This window comes from Eucyclogobius newberryi, unplaced genomic scaffold, assembly GCF_026437365.1.
Source record: "Eucyclogobius newberryi isolate DKJ021-1_F unplaced genomic scaffold, fEucNew1.0.hap1 SCAF_20, whole genome shotgun sequence".
In the NCBI taxonomy this organism is placed as follows: Eukaryota; Metazoa; Chordata; class Actinopteri; order Gobiiformes; family Gobiidae; genus Eucyclogobius; species Eucyclogobius newberryi.
The window spans coordinates 25,295,391-25,315,575 of record NW_027315835.1 but is presented as its reverse complement, the minus strand read 5'-3'; positions in this window follow the sequence as shown (position 1 = coordinate 25,315,575).

Sequence of the window (20,185 nt, the reverse complement as noted above, 5' to 3'; positions counted from 1 at the left end):
TCAGGCAGAGGGCGTGTCATTGTCTGCTGTCTGTCCAGTCCTCGGTTGCACTTGTCCAGCTACAACTGCAGGTGCGTGGCGTACGTAGGCAATCTAACAGTCATCCTGCTGTACATTAGTAGTGACCATGTTGTCTTTCATAGATCTGAGCCATGGAGCTAATGTGCACTGTCGCCGCCTTGCCTTGCCTTTTCTGACCATTCTTTTACACTGTTCCAGTCCAATCATCTGAGTTCAGTAGTTTGTGAATGACATGAACTGTTTGTGAAATGAACATCCAACATTTAACTGTACTTAACTTATTCCAACTGTAATCTCCATCCAGAAACTAATTTATTGACAATGTATAAATAAACATTAAGTATTTTAGCTAACTTAAGGAATCAAGTCTCTATCTATCAGCAACGAACCTACGTGCCTTATATTTAGCTGGTCCTGGGGCAACTCCCAGGTGGCGTTGTTGACTTTTATAGACATTTGATGGTTAATCTGGTTTAGCCATTATGGACAAGAAGAGCTAAGCCAAACAACCCTGGAATGTCACAATAGTATTGCTGTTTTCTATAGGATGGTCTTATAGACATTTTGACAATTAAAACCGATGCTAATATCACTAATATGAGATTTAGGACTTGTAATAAAGTAAAAGTAGAATCCTTAGAAAAAGCCTATAAAGTTAGTTAGAAATAAGTTTTTATATTTAAGCATCCAGCATCCAGCATCTTGATAATTTCCTTTTATCAGATGAAGGACATAAAGTCAGGGGCCGCTCTCACTCTTAAGATGTTAAATCCGACTAGGCCACTTATGTAGTGACTTGTTTTAGATCTGTAGCGATGACAAACTACGGCCCAAACTATGTGTGGTTTTGTTTTGGTCCGCTGTGTCAAAGTGACAGTAAAACTTACCGTGTGTTTATTTGTGCTGTGGAGGGAAAATAACTCAAATCCTCAGCGTACATGGGATGTCGCTGGGGTGGTTGCTATGATAGCCATTTTTATGAGCTATTATAACTAGAGTTTTAGTGCAAATGATAAATTACTAGACTTCTCTCTTAGCCCTTGGTTGCAAATGATTACTTCTTTGACCTGCTGTAGACTGGGAAAAGAAAAGTCTGCAAAAAAATATTACTTTTATAATTGCACCCGGAGTGTAAACTTGGCGATGGTGCAGTTTGAATTTAGTTTGAGCTGAGATTCTTTGCCTGAACCCACCTAATTTCGGACTACAGGTGCTTTCATTGAATATTACTCATTGGTGATTCCCCTACTCACCTCCTGCTATTCTCCGAAACTCACTGCTGTAAATCCTCAACTTAACCAAATATAAAAACAACCTATTGCATGTTTAAAATTCTAATCACAAAGTTGAAGGAGTTTCACTTCCTTCAAGGTTGAAAGAGCTTGGGAGATTAAAGATCTAAATGACTGAGTTCATGAAAGGCTCGGCTCGCTGTAAGATGCTGAATAAATGTTGAATGTTTGAGTAATTTATACCGAGTGGAAAAGTCTGACTTTTGCAAAGCGTTGACCTTCACCTTTTGCAAAAATAATGGCCCTTATGTGAGAAATGCCAGTGTGCATATGGAGCCGGGAGGAGCAGGGCCAGTACAGACATTTTCAAATGGTCTCATTCTTTGGTCTTTCAAATGGCAGAAGCCTATAATATTTTTTCTATATATACAGTATTTGTAATTGCTTTCTGTTGCCTTGAACTAATCATATTCCTTTTTTAATGAATGGTAAAAAATATATGAGATTAACTGTGTGATTAAAACGGCCAAATAAATAAAAATATCAAGTTATGCAACAGAGACTTTAGGCCTCAGGATGTTTGCTGTTGGTGTGCTTACCGTCCATAGATATACATTAGCCAAAACATTGTAAAATAAATAAAATAAAATTGCCATGGAACCACCTGATCAACTGCTGGGTCACTACTGGTACATACGTCACTCTATAGTCAGAATACTTATGAATACATGCTGTGTTTAGTATTTGGCTATTTAAAATCTCCATTTGGTTTAACTAAATATTCTACTGATGAGTGATGTCACAATCCTGATCTCTATTCACCTTAATCCACCCCACCCACTTTTGCCTCTATTTGCTGTGAATTGGCACTTTCGGCCGAGTGGGAACTCTTTTCACTCAAGTGGAGAATGATAGAGACATGGGGTGGGAGGGCGGGGTCCTGAGAGCAGAGACAACAAAAGATGCTGGGATTGGCCTGTGCATATATTTAGGCCTTCTGGGTAATTAGAGGCGTGGTTAAAGAGTGGAGGTGTGATTGATGGGAGGGTAAGAGGTTGAGGCGTGGTCCTGCTCCCGAACCCAAGTTAGCGATTAACATCTCCAACTACACTAGTTCATAGGAATGCCTCAGTTTCAAATCACTTTCTACTAATGTATTTACTGCATTTGTATGTAAACATGTTTTTTTCATTTGTTCTTAAATGTCTCTTGATTGTGTCATGTTTTTTTATTGGCCTGTAGCCTCTCTGTGAGTCGAAGCAGAGAAACAGTGCAAAATACAAACACTCACCACAGACGTCACATTGTGCAAAGGGAGAAGCACCCATTAAACAAAGTATCTTCTTTGTTATTAATCATTAAATGGGACATATTCTGCAAAATCAAGCTTTATTTACAACAGTGTTCCTCATCAGCAAATGAGGCTCCAGTGTTCAGACAAATGCTGTTTTCACCTACCCCCTGTCCATACCTTTATCCCTGTGCTTAGTGTGATTATTTGACAGTAATGCATGTAGGCTCTGAAACGTTGCATAGACCCTTAAAAAATAAAAGCACGTACACGAAAATCTGCTGCTTATGACAGTGAAATGTCACTATTGAAGCACTGAAACATAGCCAGAGTCCGCCTCATTCTCTCATGCCATACAGGAGATGCTGATGCATGCTTTTATCACTAATCGTATAGACTACTGTAATGCCCTGCTTTCTGGTCTTCCCAAAGAGTGTCTCAGGTTTACAATTACTACCAAGTTCAGCAGCAATTGCCCTGACTGAGACCAGGGGGGACCACATCACACCGGTTTTAAAATCTCTGCATTGGCTTCGTGAGTCTTTTACGATCGATTGCAAGGTTCTTTAACAGTTTTTCTTTTTAAATGACATAATGTTTTTTGGCCTTCTTATCTTTTACCATATGAACCCTTGCAGCCCTGCACTCCTCCTGCAGCAGGCCGCTAGGTTTTTCAAAAGTTAGGACACACACTCCAGTTCTACGACCCTTGTCTATGGCACAGTCTCCTTCAAGTCCCTGCGTTATCTTGTAGCTCCACACAGCAAAACAAGTGGTTTCATCAGACAACCGATCAGAGCTGCAGCTGCCAATCAAAAGTACAGATGAGTGCTTCCAATCACCACCAGCATTCTTAATATGGACTGTTTTTAAAAATCACAGAGCACACTACAACCTAGTTTCGTCTTGGATTCCAGCATTCATACATGCGCAATGAATCTCTCTCTTCCGTATCTTCTGAGAATATTTTACCACAGGCTCTGCTTTTTATTACTAGTCATCCTGCGCCTGGTATTGACTAAGAATGGAGTTTATAGAGCTGCTCCTCTGAGACAGCCCAGCACATTTCCAGCAGCGTCAGCACTTTGAGCTGAACTGACTCAAAAGGTGATAAATGAGGCAAATGAATGTGTTAAGAAGATTCTTAAGAAGGACTCTTCCCCAAGGCCTAAGTGATGGATCAAATAAAAACAACTGAAAAAGGGAAACCTGTTCGGTCCGTTTGAGCTGGTGTGAAAGTGCAGTTCTAGTCTGGACTGAAGAGCCTATAAGGTAGGTGGTCTCGGTAGAAAGTGTCAGCAGTCACCCCGAGTCTCTCGCTGTAAAACCGACAAATCAGTTTGCACTTTGCATAAGTTAGGTTGCAGATTGGGGGCCCTAAGCGGTTGCTAAGTTTGCTTATTGGCTGGTTGTTAGGTGCAAAATTGTGATCATAAGCCATATCCCAAAGTCCCCTGTCGTTAGATCCTTATAGACTGTGGAGCTGGTACCACTAAGGAGGAGAACCAGTTCTTCCAGGCAGCTGAAGAACTGTTTGGCAGATGAAGAGCCGTTCATCTGGAGTAGAAACCATTTCTCCAGGAAGTTGAGGAGCGTGCGAATCCATAGGTTGCCATGTGCCTGAAACAAAACCACTCCCCAAGGGAAGTGGAAGAAGGAGGAAAATATGTGAACAGTAATGAACAGACTACAAGAGAAATATTGTTGAAGTAGGAGAAAGCAAAGGATAGTGCTCAAGCTGCCATACTTCCCCCAGCATAGTTGCTCCTAGGGCAGCATAGCTGGGAAACTGTAGGTTTTTATTTCTGTTCCTAACTGGCCTGACCATAAGCGATTTCAAAGAGGAACGTTTTAAGCCTGGTCTTAAATTAAAGGAATGTTGGTCTCTTCAACATGGACAGGAGCTGATGCCATAACACAGGAGCAGCATTTTGAGAGCAAAGTGCTCTGTTTGGATGATATGGTACTGTAGCATCATTAAGGTAGGATTGCTCCATGTCATTTATGGCTTTGTAGGTTACTAGGATACTTAAGATGTTTTGATTAGTTATTTCCAGGTCATAAGCAGATTTTACTTAACCTGCATTTGTAACCTCCAAATTGCAACCTTTTATCATCTGCACGTAAGGCAAGAACCCCCCGCTTCATACTCTAGATCACACCAGTACAGCAACACTCTGATATGAGCTGAAATAAAGTACTTTTTCAGAGTTTTGAACTGGATACTAAGTTTTTTGCCTTGTCATACAAATCTTGAGATTGTTTTATTCCACTCATCAAACAGCCAGTTTGGGATGGAAATTGGGCAAAACTTTTTTTTGTTATAGTTTGACTATATGTTTTTTCCCCAAATATGTATATAAATATCTAAGAGATTATGTTATCATTTAAATGGATAGGTCTTTATAAAGGGGAAAGGTGGTGGCTAGTATTAGATCATTTCATTTGAATTTGTATCCAGGTGGACCAATTTTTATGATTTTAAGAAAATGAATCACTCTGGGTATGGAAATGTTTGTTTTTGTCAAAGAGCATCATTTGCCAAGCATGCAATTTTATGTTCCATCCCATCAATTGTAACACCATGGATTGTTTTTGATTGTCTAATATATTGGGCCAATGGTTCTAAGTACAAAGCAAAGAGGAAGGGAGACCAGACAGAGCCCTATCATACCCCTCTTTCCATAGTCAGCGGGTCTGTCAGGTGACAGCCTCAGATTTTAATTCCAGGTGATATGCTCTTTCTATAGGGATGGAGGAGACCATTCTCAGCTCTGACATCAGCTCCATGTGATGCCATGTGATGCTGCATTTCACACAACATAACTGTTGTAAAGTTATGTCCTCTCTTCTGACTGTCCCGTGTGGCCCTGGGTTGTCCCCGCCGGAGACGCTGCTCAGCTGTGTGGTGCGGAGCGGCCCCTTAGGGGCTGCACTAGCATTAGCATCATTAGCTTGTGGGGAAGTCGGGTTTTCCCGCTGAGGTCATAGTCCAGTTTTCAGTTTTAATTGTTTAGCTCCCGAGGAGTCACCTCCTTGACCTTTTCCAGGTTTAGTCATCTTTTAAAAGCGTCTTTCACCTCGGTTTGGGAGTGAAAAGGAGATTTTAAAGGCAAATATTCTTGTCAGGGCGTAGCAGTGCGACTAGTCAGTCGAAAGAGATGTGGAGCATGTAACTTCGTCCAAAGTGCGCTTTTGCACACAACATAGGCCCCAAGCCACGGGTCATGAATAATTAAAATGGGCTCACTAATGTGCAGTTTAATTAATATGATTTTGTTCCCTTTTTTAGGAATTCCCCTGTGGTCTTCAGGCTCTCATCTGTAGTTTCTCACCCCAGCACTTGCTATGCTACTATCAATTACTTTGAGGCACAAAAAGTCCTCCTGCTAAATTATGGAGATTTCTCCAGTTGCCTTCATTTGAACTAATATGTTTATGATGCTGAAGGAGCTATTCACAGTTTTGATATCAGAACATTGACTCTAATTGCCAGTGCTACGAGGCTAAGGAGAAGAGGCTAATTGCTCATCAACAAAGTCCCAGCTGCCATTTTTGCCAGTAGAATTTTATGACAACCTAAACTTTGGAGTAAAGCCTGGATGTCATTAGTTTAACATGCAATAAATCAGGAAATATGTATAAAATGACCACACACAAACAACCAACCAGTTGTACCAAATAGAAAGTTAAAGCCATACTTTAATTCCAAAATCCTCAATGGTATACTAGATATGTAGTAAGTAAATAATAAAAAATAAATAAATAAAATAAAAAATATGAGATGAAATGCAGGTTTGAGGATGATAGAAACACCAATATTAAAATGAATGCCTTTATTTTATGATTATAAAGGTAAAGTTATCTAAAGTCATCGTAGTTGTCCGGATAGCTTAGGCTAACATTGTTTTGTGGTTGTAAAAGTTAGTAAAGGTAAGAGAGATGAGGAGATATGTTCCCTGTTCAGCATTGAGCTCTTCTGCTGTTACTTTGAGGAGCACTTGTTGGCACAGTGGCAGGGTGGCTAACCACAGCTGCCCTGGGACAAACTGACTGAAGCAAGAGTGCCAATATGTACCATCAGCTCCTCCCACCACCTCATCAGATTCATACAGGCAATATGGGTGAAATGTCTTGCCTAACAACACAATAACGGTTTTCACTAGGGCAACTGCAGCTCCTCTGTGGGATTTAATTTCCCCAGTGTCTTCCATCAAAGTACTCACCAGGCCCCGCCCTGCTTGGCTTCAGAGATCTGACAAGATCAGAGATTGACAAGCAGGAACCCTGAAACTTAACAGAGATTGTTTGTAGATGGGACCAAAATACAAACATATCAGACACTGCTTGATATAATTTGCAGCTCATATTTTGTTGTACGACAGTTCTAAGTTCAATTTTTCCCACTACAACAAAGATATTCCCCACAATCAGTGATCTTTCATCACAGATAGACACAATCGTGCAATAGACACTTGGCTTTATGATCTCCGTTTTGCTTTGTGCTATATTTACAGATGCCAAAGCCTCCCTACAGAGCCTCTCCGCTGCAGCCCCCACACACACCTGCGGAGCTGCTCTGGAAACAGGGCTCACTGCAGACACATGCCAACCTGTGTCCAATGTGCGTGGAACATGTGCCGCGCTGACTATCCACAACCACTGTTCTGCCGTGACACAAGTTTGACAGTAGTTCTTATTTACAATATGTTTGGTAGTGAAGTATCTAAACTGTACATTCTGTTCTCCTCCATCCCACTCGGTTTGTTTAAACTCTTATACAAGGTGTTAGGAGTACTGAGGCCTGTTGTAATTTATTGCTAGGAGTACACCAGGCGAAGCTATAGGCCGAAAAAGGAGATATAGGTTTGAACATCGGCATACACACGCATGACTTCATTTCTGTAACTTTCCCCTGGTGCTACCCAAATAAGGATACCTTTACATCTTGTTCTCTCATTGGCTAATCCGTTGGTACATGGATAGGGTCATACCTGTCAGATATTGTTTATCGGTCTTTGTGCATCTTCAGTATATAAGGGAGGTGCGCCCAGAGAGGGGGGTCCCTGATCATCGGAGACCCGGGCGCTGTTTTCTGCTGTCCTGTAATTGACACTGCTTTCTCTGTAAATAAACTACCTTGAAAAGTTTGCAGAGCTTTGTCAACGTGAATCCTTTGTCTACACCCTACGCCCCAAACGAGCATTGATCCAGCCACCACAGTAGCATTATAGACATACAAATACAAAACAGGGATTTATTGATTATTTGTGTGCTATTTAAAGCAACAGTAACTTAAGGGTGACTCGTTACCTGCATGAGTCAGGTTTGTGGAGATGCTGAAATTAAACATTTAATTGCGGACACTGACAATAATGTTTGACGGTTTCTCTCTGATATACATTACAGTCCCCTATAGGTGTCCACATACCATTGATCAAGAAACACTGAGTGACCAGATTTTACAGTTTTTTCCCCCTTAAAAGAACTGCAAGCACAGACTTAGTTATTTCCTTTGAAACATCTTAAAATAGTATTCCCTTTGTATCATCTTTAACACGCATTTTTCTCTCGCCTAAATAACTCCAACTCCCTGGTATTTTGGTTCAGCTTAGCTTTTGGTTCCGTTTTAACCCAGCAGGGGTCTCGACGTCGCCCCCCTCCTGCTATTTTTGAGTAATTTGCAGTCCTTAGGCTGTGCTGCTATCATACAGAAGACAGTTGTTACTATAGCTCATGAAACCCCGGGATAATGATAAAGAGCAGCCAACGGGGCCAAGTGACAAGCGCCTTCAAATGATTAATTAAGAAACACATCCAAACCCTGACAGGCGTTTTTGTAGCAGTATGTCTGCGTTTGGGGAGTAGTAAGAGGTAAGTGAGGTGCACTGATCTAAGGCTGGATGGTTATGGTAGATTGGAGAAAGGCTTTGTTTTTCATGTTTTCAGAATAATAACTGTAAGAAGAGGGTGGTGCAGTGGATTGAGTGTCCTCCGAACTCACAGAAATGCAATGCAAACGATGCGGAATGTGTGTCCTTAAGTGGGATTTGGCCGGGTGTGGGAAATGGTTAAACATTTCCCACAAATGGTTAAACATTTCCCACACCCGGGCAAATCCCACTTAAGGACACACATTCCGCATCGTTTGCACTGTTCTTGGCATTCAAACATGCTATTTTTGTGTTTTAGAATTTGTAATAATGCCTATAGAGAAAATGCACAATGAGTTGCATCAGTCTGTGATCCTTCACATGGATTTGGTGCACTCCATATTCTGGGGAACAGATGAAATTACTATGTAAAAAGCAAACACAAGCTACTAGGGATAGATCGCAAAATTCGCGCTGGAAAAGACGTAAACACTGACATTGCTGTCAATGGCGCCCGGAGCCATCAGCGACGCACGCGTCTTCTGCGCGGCAGAAGTTGAAGCCGGCGCAATAAGTTTAAAGACACGAGAGACCGAACATTGAGGCAGCTGTAAGATCACTGACTTTATTTGAATCGTTTTAAGCCGCCGCGTGCGTCGCCGCTTGTGCCGCTCCGTGAGTTAGTTTGACGCTTGTTAAAGGAGCCGGTTGTGCTTTGGTTTGGGTGTAAATATTGTAACTTCTCGCTCAGGTCAGTAATGCTGGTTTAGTGCTCACAAGTTGTCACTTTATTTCTTGAACAGAGTTGGTTACTGTGGGCCGTAACCATGGTGATGGAACAAGAAAATCAAAAACTACCTGGTCTCCTGAGCCGCTCTTAGCTCCACCCCAGAGACCACGCGCACGCGCACTAGAGACTAGGGTCGATACAATATGAATAAAATAACTGTTATGTTGTGGTGTGATGTAGCATTTATTTAGGTGGGTTAATGTGCCAGATACATATTTATACATCTAAGTAAATACAAAGTCAAAGTAATATTGTGTAATTGCTGGTTTCATTAATTGGAGCTTATATTTTGTAATAGTATTTGTATTCTACAGTTGTTAAATATGGTCTTGTGTTTAATGCTGCAATATGATGTATTGTGTGTAGTGTAAAATATTTTCATATTCTATTTTTGATACTGCTAAGTTGATTGATTTATAGTGGTTCTAGTTGACTGTTATGCTAGTTTTTGAAGGTTTTTACCTGACTTTGATGCCAATGGATCTGCAAAATTAAAGAGTGGAAATGTATCTAAAGGCATTAAACTTCAAGTGTGGGAACAGCCCAGTCAAACCAGTAATACACTGGACAAACATAGTATCAGCTGAAACAGCTGCCCCAATACCAATACTCAACTTGCTCTTGTTCAGCAGTTGTTCCTCTAGTAAAAGAGTAAAACACATGAATGTGTGTTAGCAGCTCGTAGCTTGTGATTTGTAAGTTGTAACTTCTGTTAATAAACAGTGAATAAACCAGATAAATTGAGTTTATTTCAATCTGCAGTTAAGCCTTGTGTTTGATAGTCGTCCTTGTTCATGTGTCTTCAACTTAATTGAGCGAAGTGTCTTGTGTTACGCTGTTAAAACATTATGCAAAAATGGCATGAGTTCAGCCGGACTCATTAGGTCCGGACCTGAACCTAAACCTCTGGATTCGAATCCGGACTTGAACCTGAACGTGGGTTTAGGTATGCATCCCTACAAGCTACCCATTTTAGCAATGTAGCAAACCAACACAAGGCACAAGCATCTTGATAGGAAAATGCTCAGAACGCATCTGGTGATATTAATGGACATAAAAACAGCACCTCCAGATCCTTACCTTTGAGGTTAAAAAAATGTAAATCTACATATTGAAGCTCAGAAGGAGAAGACCTCATTAACAGGATGAATGAAAGTAGCGTAAATTAAGATAAATACTTCAGTTATGTTGGAACAATAAATCCCCAACTTGCATTTTGTTAACAGAACACAGTAGATGCATAAATGCCATTCATTGCAATATATATTTCTGTTTTTTCAGTGGATGAAAGATCATGTGTTAAAGAGAACTTGTTGTCTTAAATCCCTTGTTGACAAAGCACAAACATCATTTTTTGCACATGCTCAGCAGCCATGTTGACAAGACATGTGGCACTTAAAGTGTATTTTCTGCTGCTTTATGTTTAAATTACCGACAGCTTGATATATCAGTGGGTATGTCATTCTATGACTATTTTATACTCCTGGTGTAAGATATTTGTCCAAATTACATTAAAAACGTTACACTGTGCAGTGATTTCAGACCGGACTGAAATCATCAGAAACAAAGAGAAAGTGTTACCTCCAGCATCTCATTTTAAAACCTACAAACCAAGATCAAAAATATAGTGTCTAATCCAGACTTGGAGAGACTTATCCATGAATTTGTCTCCAGTAGATTAGACTGTAACGACCTGCTCACTGGTCTCTCCAAACGAGCTGTAAAACAGCTGCAGTTCATCCAGAACGCTGCTGCTCGGGTCCTGACCAGAACCAGGAAGTACCATCACATTAGTCCTGTTCTCAGGTCTCTGCACTGCCCCCTGTGGCTCAGAGAAGAGACTTTAAAGCAGCTCTGCTTGTTTAAAAGTCTCTCCATGGCCTAGCACCAAGGTCTCAGACATGTTAGTGCCATATGAACCATCTCGGACTCTGAGGACCTCAGGGACCGGCCTCCTGCTGGTGCCAGAGTCAGGACTAAACATGGACCGGCCTCCTGCTGGTGCCAGAGTCAGGACTAAACATGGACCGGCCTCCTGCTGGTGCCAGAGTCAGGACTAAACATGGACCGGCCTCCTGCTGGTGCCAGAGTCAGGACTAAACATGGACCGGCCTCCTGCTGGTGCCAGAGTCAGGACTAAACATGGACCGGCCTCCTGCTGGTGCCAGAGTCAGGACTAAACATGGACCGGCCTCCTGCTGGTGCCAGAGTCAGGACTAAACATGGACCGGCCTCCTGCTGGTGCCAGAGTCAGGACTAAACATGGACCGGCCTCCTGCTATTGCCAGAGTCAGGACTAAACATGGACCGGCCTCCTGCTATTGCCAGAGTCAGGACTAAACATGGAGAATCTGCGTTTCAGTTTTATGCAGCTAAAATCTGGAACAGTCTTCCTGAAGATGTGAGACAGACTTCTACTCTGACAAATTTCAAATCTAAGTTAAAAACTGTTTTCTTTAGCCGTGCATTTGACTGAAATGATTTTGCTTCTCTGTTATGTCTGTTTTGTGATTTCTGTAATTTCTTTGTAATTTGAATGCTTTTTTTTTCCTGTCGTGTGAAGCACTTTGAATTGCCTTGTGTATGAAATGTGCTCTACAAATAAACTTGCCTTGCCTTGTCTTGTGCGGGTTAAAAATAAGATACAATCAAAGATCAAATTTAAAAAAATATCAAATTAGTGTATTACAAACAGCCTAAGGGATCTTCTCAAAATGGGTTGAAGGTGAAAAGACGTAATTGTTTTCATCTCTCTCTGGACCCCCTCCCCCCTCAAAAGACGAAAGACTGGCTTCACATAAAATGTTAACGCGTTGATAAAACGATAGTAGCTTGATAGACCCTGCTCACCTTTAGTCCCTGAACATCCTTTGGTATGTTTATCAGTAGAAGTTATGAATTCTCCAAATAATGTCACCTGTTGCGCATGTTTGTTTACTCAATCCACATGGTCCACGGCGCGCCGTGGCCAGCACGGGGAGCGGGGCGGGTGCTCCCTCATACGGGCCGCACCACGCCACTGCGCGCCGTGATCACAACGCACCGTACACCGTGCTCCCCCATACGCATTCCCCAGAGTTTTTTAGCATTTCAAAACAATTACTGCCACAACGATGTATTGAAGCTTCAAAGCAACCAGCCTTGTTCAGTTATAACACTAAAATACAACACAATACACTCACTTTTTCAGTTCATTCCTCGCTCACAAATCCCTCAAATTCTTCATCTTCAGTGTCCGAGTTTAACAGTTGGGCGATTACGGCATCAGCATCCCCCGGATCCATCTCGTCATCATCCGAGTCAGTGTCGCTGATGTAATCTGGCAGTTCAGTGATGATTCCGGCCTTTGTGAAAGCTCGGATCACAGTTGGGACTGATACTTTAGCCCAGCCTTGAGTTTAAAGTCTGCGTCGTAAGCGTGTCTCTTGACAGGAGCCATTTTGGGCTTATCACTCCGCGTTGTTCCTGACTTTGGTAAACGTAATGTAGTAATAATGTAGTTTACATTTCGACAGGGCACTCCGTGTACCACACAAAATCGTTTTGAGGTCAGTAAACACACACCAGAATTAATCCATAGTTTAACCTGTTACCACCCACCTGTCCGCCGGCGAACATTTTCTATATCTCAAATATTCTCTTACATCATCACTTTTATTTCCGTGGTCAATACCAGCAAGCCATACATCATTTTAAAGCTTATTTTCTCAACAAAACGAATATGTCATTGATTTACATTGAATAATATGCCCCAAGAAGCAATTGCCAATAGTTTGTGAGAAAGTCTCAACTTTTACAAACGCATGTCCTACCTGTTTGCTGTTTATGACGGACGAAACGGCTTTAATTCTGTACATCCTTGTACTCAGTCTGTCCGTAAGGAACCATTGAAAAACAATATCCACTTGTATTTTTCCTGAAGTTATCCGATTTCAAGATATTGTCAAGTAAACAAACTTTTCTTCGTTTCTCGCCGGAAACAAATGACTTGTTTGACCTATAAAATAATGTTGGGTATCCTTCTTTTCTTCAGACTGTTTCCTACAGAATGAGACCATCCACGAATTTTTCTGTCCACGGGTTTGTTTGCTACAGCCTCCGCAAAAAAAAATGCGCCGCTTGCGACGCACATGTATTAGTCTGTTTACATCTAAACAGCGCCGCGTGCGAATGACGTAGCTCAGATTGATTGACAGATTATTCTAGCCAATGAAAATAGCTTTAAAAAGAGAGGCGGGACAATGGGGCTGATTGACACAGAATGTTCTGTATTCTCGTGCGTAAGGCTCCGGGAAGGCTGTAAAGAGCCAGATTTCTCGGCAGGATTTTGCGCATAACGTTTTCTGATTTTATTAGCCTTTTGGACGTGCATATTGTTAGATATATGTATTATTATACCAATACAAAAATAAAATAAAAATAATATATATATATATATATTTTTTTAACCTCTATATGGGAAATTCATGGGTAAACTCATATTTACACATTTTCACATATTTTTTTTTTAGCAGTTATAATTGCTATTAGTGGCCTACAAAACATCAAAATGTATGTTTTATGATCATAGAGGTGCTAAAATTGTAATAAAACAGTTTGGCACAGTTGGCACATATTTGGATCACTTGTTCCGAATATACTTTTTGATACAAAAAGGTCAACAGCACCAAAATGCCTGTTCCTAGAGATCTGAAACTGTACACAGTTGTTGTCAACAAGATAAACATCATGTACAGTGAACAGCATATGCACACAATGAAGTATGTCATGCTCAGGACCATTACAAATTAACAATATTCAGGCGAGACTAAAAAAGGATGTTTTGTTTATGTTTGGGCCTCTGTAGTGCAAGTTCTGAAGCCCTAACAGTGTCCATGTGCACATCTGCAGAAACTAGAAGGCCTAAGGTTTCTAATGATGCATCACACTTGCATGTGGAACATAAGATCCTCTTTTAATAAGCAATGCCATTTGGGTATGTCCAACCATTGTGCACAGGGCGAAAATAGGTGGATGGTAACAGGTTAAGCGCACTGTATTTTTAAAGCGCACTGACGGTTTTTGAGAAGATTAAAGGCTTTTAAGTGCGCCTTATAGTGCAGAAAGTACGGTAACTCCAATTTAAAAGCACTTTTCTTTCATTCCTAATGGTGCTGATTCAACATAAAAGGAGGAGTCGAAAGGAGTATATAAATCATGAAGCTATAGTGTCCAATGTATTTTGTCTAAATCTAAAAATAGGATCATTAAGAAACATGCCGGGTTTTCCTTCCGTTTTGTGATCCCTCAAGTTCTCCTCATAATGATCATCTGACTCCAGCAGATTCAAGGGGAATTGATGAAGGTTTGTGCATCAGTGGGGCATATTACAACTCACACATCCCGATGAAGGTGAAGGTCACATTCCCGTTATGCCGTATCCTTCCATCCAAATCACAAAAGCTAAACACAGTCTTAAACCCAGAATTTATATTGCACATTTTGAGAACCATTGCTGTGAGGCTGCCGCAAATGATTATTTGACTAATCGATTTAAGCAATTATTCTTTTTATCAATTGATAAGTGTTTGGATTGCACCAGGCCTGTGAATATTATATTTTACTAGATTTTATCAAAATTAAGCTTGTGAATAATTATACACTCATAAAAACTGCATTTCTTGCTAATTTCTTATGTCATTTTGGAGAGATTCTAGCTTTGGCTGGGTTGTGAAGCCTTTTCGCTTTCAGCACGTTATGATTATTCAGTGATTGATCGGTTGCGATTTATTCTCTTGTTTCAGCCCTACATTACACCAGTGTATCAGAATATACTATAGTGTGATCTGCCTACAAAAAACAAAAGATTTTCCTTCTTTATTTCGTCCAATCTCTGCGCTCTGGTGCCGCCATGGCGCTGATTGGTCAGGACTGTTCATGCAGTGCACCTTTCTGTTGTCACACTGTGGGCGGGGCAAGTGGCAAACCACAGCCACCAGCGTCTCTCAAGGGCAGAACGCAAGTCTCCCACACATTTGATTGGCTGTGAAATTTGAGAGAAGTATTTTTACTATTTCAATACCTTCAGGGGTGAAAGGTCACAGGTATGTGTTAGAAAGGGGTTGACTAAAATTGACTGAAATAGTTTAATTGACTGCTTCACATCGAAAGAAAAAGCTGACTGTGGACCGGTAAAATATAAAATATGAAAAATGCTCTGCCAAAGAAACGCTCTCTGATTGGCTGTGGTGTTGAACGTTTTACAATTTTATAGATTGCGTAGCAGGCCCGCGTGTGGATGTCGATGTGCACGAGCGTCATGTTTTCATGTGTACTACTGTCGCTTGTCGCTGACCTGAGGGAGACTGGCAATGAACCAAACAAGTGAACTTTTATATTGAGAGAACATTGATTATTATGTACAGTATATGGTAGAATTCCATAACGTAATACTGAATATTCACTCCCCTAAAAGTATTGTACCTTATTTTAAAACACACATCATTCAAATCCTTTTTATGCAAGGGGAGAATTTCAGTGAGAATGCTTTAAAATGACCACTTACAAGACTGGAAACTTAGTCTGTGCTCCTCACATTTTCCTCCATTGTGAAGGAAACTGCAGATATGAAGAGACTCCACCCGACCCTGAAAATATTCATGAGCAGGTTGTTGATCACAAACAAGTGCACCACCAGGAGCCAATCGGCCGAGAAATTGGTCACCCAACAAAGTCCAACATACAATCGTCTGCGTTTGGACACACAAACATGTATTTTCTTGTTTTCTGTGATATTACCAGGGCCGTTTCTCGCATTATGCAAAAGAGCAGATGGGGCCATGTTTGCCAAATCACAATAGTATGATTTTTACAGTTCTGCAGACTTTTTTGTCAGTTTTTTCCCTCAACATAAACGTTCAACAACACAGTCATCTGCCTCTAAAGAAGTTTTATTTGATTCAAGCCACTGTCATTCATTGCAGCACATTTTAGTGTTATTAAAGTTAAATAGTTCATTTTCTTTCTTTCACATATCAAATTGTATTAAATCAATCTTTATGAATTAATAAAGTAATGATATTGTAATATAAACAGCAAAATTCAAAACATATTTGTGACCTGAATAATTATGATTATACCATTAAAATAATCTTCACATCCCTGATCCATATATTTTCAATGGGACATTGTAACTCAGAATGTTTTCTCCAAATGTTTTTTTCTCCCACAGCATTTAAAGTAGCACCTACACACACCAAGTTTTACAATCTTGGACTGAACAAGATTTTGACAGATTGTACAGAGGGATTTGTTCAGATAAATTCTAAGCCTGATTTATTTAATCTAAAAGTGAAGTTTGAATTTTTAGGCACCTTTTCAGTAAGAAGAAATCCCTTCTCATTACATTTTTAGCGTCTAATATAAAACAATAAAGCTAGGCATTTAAAGCTGGCTCTATCTATTATTCAGGTTTGTAGGTCCCAAATATGTGACGTTTTGGTTATATAAAATGCCTTATGATGAAAAACTTGAGTCTTACATTTATATAAGTAAACTACAGAAGAAGTTTTAAATTGATACCTCTAAATGTAAGATTTATTCCTATTCAATTGCAGTGCGGTGTCAAATACAGAAGGCAAGCATCTAGTGTTTTTTTTTATTCAGACAATGTATGACAATGTAATGCTCTTATATGTAATTTTAAACACAAAATAATAGTAGTATCTTTAATATGCCCATCAAGACCCTTCTTAGGCCGGCTGTCTCTGCACAAGTTCAGAAGATGTGTCCCGAATGGTGCGTCTCGTAAAAGATTGTTTGCGGTGTCATTCCTCATGTCTGTGATTCAGTTGCCACTACTTGTTAAGTCGAAGCTCCAAAACCTCAAATTGTAACGGTCCAACATCGTGGAAGTGTTGGAACTTGTAATTACTTTATCTCTATTAGTTATTATTGATCTGTCAATCAATACTTTGGCCTCTCATTAAAAAAAAAAAGAAAAGATCAAATGAATCAAAAATCAAAAGAATTCATGTCACTGGAACTGCCTTTGGCTCCATTTACTGGCTTCTGATTCAGAATAGTATGTTTTTGACGCTTGGCGGGTAGAGGACTTTCTAAACAGGATTATTGAAAAAAAACATGATTGAAGCTCATTGTATTACAGTACAAGCTCAAACAAATGACAATTTTGTATCATCCTTTAAAAGCAGTTCCAACTTTATCATCTTTATGCAATTAATTTCAGGATCAGGATACGAATGTATCTTTAGTGTTGACAGTATTGATACTTTTGACAACCCTACAACTATTATTATTACTATTAGAAAAAACAATTGCTATTCTTTAAAAAAAGTAATTGTTGACAAAAAGCAGGCTATTTGAGCCACTCTTGTATCTTACATTGGTTAAAACACAGGAGACTCTCTGGATTATCATCTCAGGAGACATTTAGGATGATGCACTCAGTGTTGTTAGATGGAATGTTAAGATGGAACTCTCTAGACCCCATTCCAAGCAGACTCCTCAAAGACATTCTCCCCCTAATTATAGACTTTATGCTTAATATAATACATACTTCTCTAGAAAGTGGTTACGTTAAACAGTTCTTCAAACATGCAGTCATTAAACCTTTTTTGAAAAAGCCTAACCTAGATCCTGACCTATTGGTAACTACAGACCTATTTAAAATCTTCCCTTTGTCTCTAAAATCCTTTAAAAAGTTGTCGTTAAACAGCTCTGTCGCCATCTACAGGACAATCACTTATTTGAAGTTTGCAGTCATGGTTCAGAGCCCTGACTGATTATAGGCTAGGTTATTAGCTGCTGACGATGGACTGGTCTCAATCCTGGTTCTGTTGGACCTCAGCGCAGCGTTTGACACCAACGACCACAACATTCTACTGCAGAGGTTAGAATGTGATGTAGGGACAGCCCTCAGCTGGTTTAAATTCTATTTATCGGATAGGTACCAATTTATTAATATAAGCCAGAGCTCCTCACCTTTCGCCTCAGGGGTCAGTACTCGTTCCAATTCTGTTTACTCTTTATATGCTGCCGTTAGGCAACATTATTAGAAAGCATGGCATTAACTTCCACTGCTATGCAGACGACACTCAGCTGTATTTACAATGAAACCTGATCAGAGCGATCAAGCAGACAGTGCTTGTGTGAAGGATATAAAAACCTGGAAGACACTTAATTATCTGCTTCTCAATCCTCAAAAAAACGCGGTCATTGTGCTGGGCCCTAAAGATTTTCAGCTCATCATGCCTGACTCCACCTGCAGGTGGATCACTGACTTCCTGATGGATCGGATGCAGTGCGTGCGGCTGGGGAAGAATTTCTCAGACACTCAGACTATCAGCACAGGAGCTCCACAGAGCTGTATACTTTCTCCTCTACTCTTCTACCTGTACACAAACTGCCGCACCTCCAGCCACGATTCTGTTAAACTGATCAAGTTTGCGGACACCATCCTCATTGGGCTCATCTCGGACAGGGAAGAGTCTGTCTACAGGAGGTAGGTGGACCGGCTGGTGTTCTGGTGCAATGGTAACAACCTGGAGCTCAACGTCCAGAAGACAGTGGAGATGATCAAGGACTTCAGGAGAGTTACAGCCCCCCCTCACCATCACAGACTCCCCCATCATCAACGACTCCTTCCACTTCCTCGGCACCACCATCACTCAGGACCTCAAGTGGGAGCTCACCATCAAATTCCTCATCAAGAAGGCCCAGCAGAGGATGTACTTCCTGCGGCAGCTGAGGAAATTCAATGATTGTGAAGTTTTACACAGCCTTCATTGAGTCCATCTTCACCTTCTCCATCACTGTGTGGTACGCTGGAGCCACAGCCAGGGACAAACAGAGACTACAGCGCATTGTGCGCTCTGCTGAAAGGGTGATCGGCTGCAGACCTGTACGTCTCCAGGGTTCTGGGACATGCAGGTTGGATCACAGCCGACCCTTCTCACCCTGGACACAGACTATTTGAGCCACTTCCTCAGGCAGGAGGCTACGGTTCATCCGGACCAGAACCTCCTGCCACAAAAACTGTTTTTTTCCCTCTGCCGTTGGACTCATGAACATTTCTTAACGCCATGTCACTACAATTTAATCAATCACTTATTGCTCACTGATAATGGCAATAAACCTTTTCTGATTCTGATTTTGACAGGCAACAGCGCCGTCTGATCAGCATCTTTTTATGCCACACCTGTGAGGTGATATAGATTATCTCTGCAAAGAAGTGCTCATTAACATAGATTTTGACAGATGTATGAAGACTATTTGAAATAAATGGGTCTTTTACCCATTTTGCCTGTACAGAAAATTATTTATATCTTTGAGTTCAGCTCATGAAAAATGCAAAAGCAAATTTTTATTATGCACTGCTTTTACAATGAGGGATTATCAATGTTGAGTTATTATTGGTTTGTGGCCCTTTGTTCACCCGATTTAATGGGTTGTAACCTCCCTCTTAAAATGCATTCACAATTTTTGATTCAAATCAAGATTTGTTTGCCCGGATAGTCTGGTTCATTTGGATAATTGTGAACACTCAATCAAGATCTGATCTGGGCCAATGAAGTGAACTCTGGTCGGGTTGTGGAGCTGGGAACAAAACTAGGAAGTGACCCATGCTGAGACAAATGTGAGGCTCAGAATCAAAACAAACTCTTGTGGAGGGGGTAACAATTTATTTATCACAGTTTTGAGTAATGAACAACGAAAAGTAACGCTTCCTTCAATGTGAAAAAATGCCCTTGCAGGTAAATGTGATGATGTCATACCTTTCAGAGTCTGTGTTTATCAAACAGATCTTCATCACATTTCCTTTACTTTGGGCTTTTCAAGCTAGTAAGAGTAAAGCTACTTCAAAATAATATTACTCAAGTAGAAGTACAAAGTAGTGGTCCAAGACATGGCTAAAGTAAAACTAAAAGTAAAATGTATTTGGGGAAACTATTACTTAGTAATTATCTGGATGTATGGA